At 28.3% G+C, this 7,176-nt stretch overlaps 1 long non-coding RNA gene across 1 annotated transcript; it reads left to right on the top strand.

Annotated features, from left to right (window-relative positions):
• Nucleotides 1-5,818: 5,818 nt before the first annotated feature.
• Nucleotides 5,819-6,816, top strand: LOC128041241 (uncharacterized). The gene is made up of 2 exons (XR_008195960.1): nt 5,819-6,229; nt 6,536-6,816. It is a non-coding gene; the product is annotated as an uncharacterized LOC128041241 (long non-coding RNA).
• The last annotated feature ends 360 nt before the right edge of the window (nt 6,817-7,176 follow it).

Consider the following 7,176-nt stretch of genomic DNA (forward strand, 5'->3'; position numbering starts at 1 on the left):
TTTGTTGCTAGGGATTTGTTTTTAACAAAAAGCTGTGCAGCTTAACATAATATTAATTCATGGTTTCAGTTAATGTTGGTTCATTTATTTATTGCTTAATTAAAAAAGAAAACAGCAATTGCCCAGACATTCTCTCTGGAATTTCCATTAGTAATCAGTTGTTCTATAAAATAATAAAAGGAGAAAGAAGAGACCAAGAATTCTGTATTTAAACCATCCATCTATATGTTCTTTTGTTTTTTAAATCCAAAATTTCTTTTCAAATTTAATTAAACTAATCTAAATTTTCTCTTAAATTTTAAAATTTTTAGTGATTTGCCCTACTAATTTGGATTTTCGAGCTATTCTAAATATAAAATTTCAACTATTGTGATGAATTTTTAAATTTTTTTGAGTTTGTAGATGCATTTGATTTAAACTAAAAAAATAAAAATCTAATGGAGCAAAATTCAATTTCATTATTTAAAATTATGCATATTGTGTTATTTAGGAGTATTTCTCTATTGATATTGCAATTGAAAATTACATTTCAAAAATGCTTTTAAATATTTTAAATAATGTGATATAATGATACATGAAATATAAAATTTAAATATTTTTAAGTAATTAATATAAATTATTTATAAAATTAATGATACATTATATTTAAATAATTTAATAAAATGATACATAAAATATAAATTAATCTAATTTTTATATATATTTTAAATCATTAATATATAAATAAAAATATTTTGATATATTTCACTCTAAAATGTAAAAAACAAAAATAAATAAATTTCAATTTTACGTTTTTGACTACAAAATTCAAGTATTTTCATTGTTTTTATGATGAAAAACACTTAAAATTCAAAACTAATGAAGAAGAGGCCTTAGTTTTTTATTGAAATTAATTTATTAAAATTTAATTAATAGCATAAGATTCTCAGTTTTACCCAATAATATTTTCACAAAATTCGAATATCTGACGTTGGATAATTGGATTGAAGCATAAAAGTAGAGAAGAGAAAAGACAAATACCAACCGACAAGCGCACATGGAAATCCAGATCATGAACTGTGAAGATCCGTACGTTTCACATGTGAAGAAGATAAGTACACAAAAACAATGTAATTAGCTTACAACAATATTTATTTATTTGTTTCTGAAAGTAAATCAAAGAAAATATTGAAAAGAAAATACGGGAGATTTAGTGAGAGGAGAAGTAGCTTATCGGCCATACTTGTCAGTAAAACATCAACAACAAAACATGGAATTTAAGATTTTATAAATGTCTGTTGGGAATCTTTGTTTGGATTATTTCAACATCTTTTTTTGTTTTGTTGTTTGGTATTTTTTTGTTGACAAATATTCCACATTATCTGTTGGGAAATTCAAACCATTCATTTCGAGTGAAGATTGTCATGCTGGTTTTACTGTATATATTTTATGTTTGTAATTATTATTTTTATCTTTAGAAATACAATATATATTATCGCTACATAATTAAATGTAAGGCTAAAATTTAAAGTTATTTATGAATTATATTAAGTTAAAAGGTAAACTATATAGATAGTTATTCAACTATAAAAAATATCATTTTAATTATCTAAAATAAAAGTTCATAATTTAAGTACAGACGTTACATAGTTCAACCATTTTGATCACCCGTTAAAATCACAAATGACAAGTTACTAATTAAAAAATCTTTATAATAACAACTTTGATCCTTGACTTCAGTATAAGAATACTTATTAAATTTAAATATTAGAGTTTGACTCAAACGTACATCCCAAAATAACCATGATTAAAGGAAAACATAAACAATTATTAGGAAACAAAAAAGAAATTGTAATTGATATTGTTGTTGAAAATTTCATCCCTACCTCGTACCCAGATGATCATATTTGAAAAGAAATAACGAATCAAAAAACATAGTGTCCACGTTGAGCCCACATGAAGTGGTGAATGGGCGGGCCATTTAAGTTGCTTCAGTTGGACTCTATTTGCTTTTCACGAACATCGAATATTTGAATCAAATGGTGGGGGTGAATTATCGCAGCCGAGGATGGTTCACTGGTCATATGTGATGATTTTGTACAATCGTTTACTGCTCAATCTATACATTATATTACTAAATTTTCCTCATTCAACTTCAATAAGTTATAAAATATCAATTTATTATTTAAAAACTTTATTTTAATTATTGGGTTAGTAAAATAGTTATTGCATGTCTTTCTTTTTTTGTAACTCTTGCACTAATCGAATGCTCTTATTCTCATTTTCTACAATTTAATATTCATAAACATTGACCATTAGTTCGACTTGAATCTAAGATATGCTCTTCAAATCGTCAATGGGTATCAATCTACCATATCGATCGTCAAATGGTCGTTTAATGTACTTTAGAACTCTAATAGTCATTACAAGTAGAGGTTTATTTATACTTCCTATGTCTATAAATATAAACTTTGGAGAAGCATTGTAAACATCCCTATTGATGAATAAAAATACATTCTCTTTTGCTCTCCCATTTTACTTTATTTATTATTTATTTTATAACACATTATCAACACAATACTTCCAAAATTTTCTAACCTTTTTCTTCTTAAACAAAATTCTGAAAATAATTAAAATTTCTCAATCCCAACCAAGACCAAACACATGCATGAAAGGTTGGATTCTTCTTTCTTAATCATCCGACCACACAGGTATCACTCTTATTTTGTGTCAAGTATTTTATAAAACCAATAGCAATAGAGAGAAAGAAATAAAACATCAAAATATTCATAATATTCATAAACATCAAAATCACGATAGTTGTGATTATAGAAAGCAAGTTGTAGAGAGTAATGGGATCCAAAAAAGAAGTCCTCAAATGAAACTTTGGATCTTCTATGTATAGCCTCCCAAAAATATACCCAAAGAATGCTTATATAACAAGTGGCATATTTTGTAGGACGTGGGAGAGATGTGGGTTAATTCACAAGAACATATTATAAATTATGGTTAATGAGTGTGAATGAAATAACATTCATGTTACTTGTAGTGAGTAATGGGAGAGAACTTATGAAGATAGTGGATATAATAATAGGTTTATGGAAGTTAGACTCATGTAATTCATTTTGGCAATGAGAGTGCTACTTACAAACTTAATTGCAAGTATACAATTTGATCAACAAGGAGAGGGAGGGGAAAACACTTGTAGTCCATAGAAAGGTTAAGAACTAGCATTTTTCTTAGCCTCCAAGCTATGTTCTCCAAGACATCCCAGCAATGGAATAAATTTAATAATCCTACCCATCTTCTTAAGCTTAGCTCTACAACATTTTTTAACATGGAGTGATTCTACAACGGGTGATATTTCTTGACACTAATATTAACAAAAGTGTTAATAACAAAAAACGAGTATCTACAATTTCAAAATGTTGAAACTATTGAAAATGTAAAACTAGCACATCAAGATAATATTTGCAAACCAAACATGATACTATTATGTAAGAATCTCACATTACCTTAGAAATCTAAAACTGACCCAACCAAATGCACCTTGATTGTATTTAGTTCATGTTCAAGTTGATAACAATTTTTAAAAAAACTGCAATTATTAAAATTGAATTGAAATTTTTTAATTTATAATTTATTTATAAATTTTCTAATATTAGAAAAATATTTTACATCTAAAGTAGTAAAAATTACACCAAAATTTATTTAAAACAATTTTTAAAATTATTATTTAACATCTAGATAAAATGAATTCAAACATTGTCATCTTCATTGCTCACTCTATTAAACAATTTTTTAAAAACCAAATTTCTACACATCAACCACAATTTATTTTTTAAAACTAATCCAAACCAACATGTTATTATCATTTTTGAAGTCACAAATATATTATCATTTTTTATAAAAGTTCCATAGAAGTCCTTATTCTAGGAGTTCGGATTGCCTTTTATCGCCTCTGTTGACACCATTTTTTTGATGAAAACGGGGTCGACTTGGGTTTTAAAAATAAAAACGAAAATGGGAGTCGCCACCAATCTTTTTTGATGAGGTGTGATCGGGTCACCTCAAAAAGTGGTTGTTTTTAATAAACAATTTAATTTTTATTAAAACAACGATTTTGGTCTACGAAATTTTAGAAAAACGGGTTCGGGAGTCGGTTACGCACGAGGAAGGGTTAGCACCCTCGATACGCCCAAAATTGGTACCTAGTTGATTACTTAATGTCTTGGTGTCGAAAATTAAAAACTCGAAAAGAATTTAAAAATACGATCCTTCTTTTTATTGCGTTATTTTTAAAAAAAATACTTGGATAAATCAAAATGGAAAAATGCTTTCTTATCTCGAAGTAACAAGATGTCACATTCAGTAAGTTAGGACACGACACCTCGTATTTTCGAGAGTAAGCTTGAATATATTTTTTGTTTAAACCTCATTTATTTCAATTTTAAAAGGATATTCGGTTATTTAGAATCACGAGAAAAATCGAAGCCCAGTAAGTTAGGGCACGATTTCTCGAATTTTCTAAATACGGAATATTGCCTTTATTTTCGAAATTTTATATGTTTGAAATTTAAAAGGATATTTTGTTATTTGGGTTTAATGAGAAATTCGAGACCCAGTAAGTTAGGGTACAATTTCTCAAATTCCCAAAATGCAAAATATTGCCTTATTGAGCAAAATTCATTTTGAATAATAGCGGGTAATCTATTTGAAGGTATGCATTTATCTCACTTAGAATAAAATAAAGCAATCTAAATTGGATAACTATGTCGAAGTTTAATTTACAATACAATGACGTGAACTAATCAATACAATAATAAACATAGAGTAATGATACATGAATAAAATTATACCAATGGCACACACAATGAAAATAATCACTCAACACACATTATTTAAACATCATTATTAATAAAAAAGGGATAAATAAATTAAATAACATATATAACAATTTCAAGATGAGTAGTATAAAGCAAATTAAAATAAATAAAATGTAGAACAAATTTAAAATGATAATAAATGAGTTTTAAATAAATAATGTGAAAACAAGATTTAAAATCAACTATATACAAAATAATTTAAAAATATTATATATGAAAAATTTTAAAATAAATAATAACATATATGTACATATGAAAGCATAAAATAAGGAATATCTAAAAATCTTGAAATGGATAACAAATGATTTAAAACAAATAGTAAAATAAAAAAGGGTACAAAGCAGTTTTAAAATAATTAATATATACAATACATTTTAACATAAGATAAAATAATATATAAAATACTTAAGGTAAATAGCTAAAATTTTACATTATCATATAAAAATGCAAAAGGAAAAATTGTTCTTATATTAAACAATAAAACAAGGAACTAGAATCGATAGTGTATGTATACATATATTTAAAATATTTAATGTATATAAAACTTAAAATAAATAGTAATAAATCTAAAATAGTTTAAAATAATATAATACATTAAAGAAAATACTAAATATCAACAACAAAAATACAAATACAATTTAGAGAAAAGAAAAGAAAATATATAAAATGGAGATAAAAAAAAACAAGGACGTGATTGAAATCAGAATGAAATTAAGGGGCTAAATCTTAAAAAAAAGGGCAAAGAGGAAAAAGGGACCAATTCGCCACACACTGAAAGTATCAGGGAGCGAAGGGGAAATATCCCAAGACCCTTATACGCGGCGTTTCGATGCGAAGGACTGCACATGGTCAAAGGACCCGATTGAAGCAGACACAGAATTCACGGTCCAAATCAAAAATATAGAAAGGTCAGATTGCACTTCAAGCGCAAGATAGAGGGACCAAATGCGCAAATTACCCATTAGGGCAAAGCATGCGCAGTCTCCCCCCCTCTAAACGGCGTCGTATTGCAATCTCAATAAAAGCTAAAAAATTTGCTTTATTTTTCTGCTGTTTCATTCTCTACAAAGAACGCAAAAAATAAAAAATAAAAAATTAAAAGGGAAGTCCCCTTTCTCTGCTAGGGTTCCAGGCCTAGCCTTGGAACCCCGCCGCCGTCCCTCTTCCCCACTTCTCCGATCGCGCCGCCGTAATAGTCGACGGGCAATGGCGAAAGACGAGGCTTTTAACCCCGCTTTTAAGTTCGGTGGATGACACCAGTGAGGAGAAGCCAAAATAGAAAGAGGAGAAATCTAACCACCTCTTAGCCCGGCCCCGACAACGACGAAGGGACCTCCGTCGACGAAGCCACGCGGCGGTTTCAGGTACTTCTATTTTGCTTTTTATTATTAATTTTTGTTAAAACCGACTTGCAAAAGAAATGAATAAGAGAAATAAAAAAGAAAAAAAACGCAAGGAAAACAGTAAATCGAAAGGAAAATAATCAGATTCAACCTTTGAAAACTCCGTTCTATTTTTGATTTCTTGATGTGCGTTCGTAAAAAAAACGAAGCCCAATACATGAGCAGTGCTTGGGGTTTTTATAACCCGATTACCAATGCTTTTATCTCTATTTTGTTTTTTTTACATTATTTTTTCTTTGTTGTTGCGTCTACTTGTTGGCTTTGCAGGTGCCCGTGGCCGACAGTGGTGGCAGAGGCGTGCGAGTGGAGGCGTGGGCTGGAGGCGTGGTAGACGAGGAGGCCACGTAAGGCATGCGGCGGCCAGCTAGGGTTTGCTGCTGAAATTAGAAGTTTGTGGGCTGATTATTTTGGGCTTAAGGTTTGGGTAGTTGGGATTGAATTTTGGGTTTGTTGTATTTTATTTTATTTGGACAATGGACCCAGCAAATTTGGGCTTCTACAGCCTCTATTCAAAAAAAAAAGACAAAAATATTAGATTAAAGAGTAAATTGATCTTTCATTATAAATTATATCTATTTCTACTATTAAATGATAACGCGACTAATGGAGCAAGTAGGGAGCGACATACATCGTGCCATGTGTATCTCATCAAATATTAAAAAAATCTTGCAAATAAATATTTTTAATAATTATTTGAAAATTTATGTCCATGATAAACATGGAAAAATAGTTGCCTAAGTTGTTTTCTTTAAGTAATTAACAAAAATATTAAAAATGTTGAAAAGTATTCATAAATTATTAAGAATTGTAAGAAATTGTTAAAATTAATAATTTTTTAAAATTACAATAAATATTAAAATGGCAAATTATGGTTAAATAATTATTATAATGAGTTGCTATAAATATAA

The sequence above is a fragment of the Gossypium raimondii genome, chromosome 5, assembly GCF_025698545.1.
Source record: "Gossypium raimondii isolate GPD5lz chromosome 5, ASM2569854v1, whole genome shotgun sequence".
NCBI classification, from domain to species: Eukaryota; Viridiplantae; Streptophyta; class Magnoliopsida; order Malvales; family Malvaceae; genus Gossypium; species Gossypium raimondii.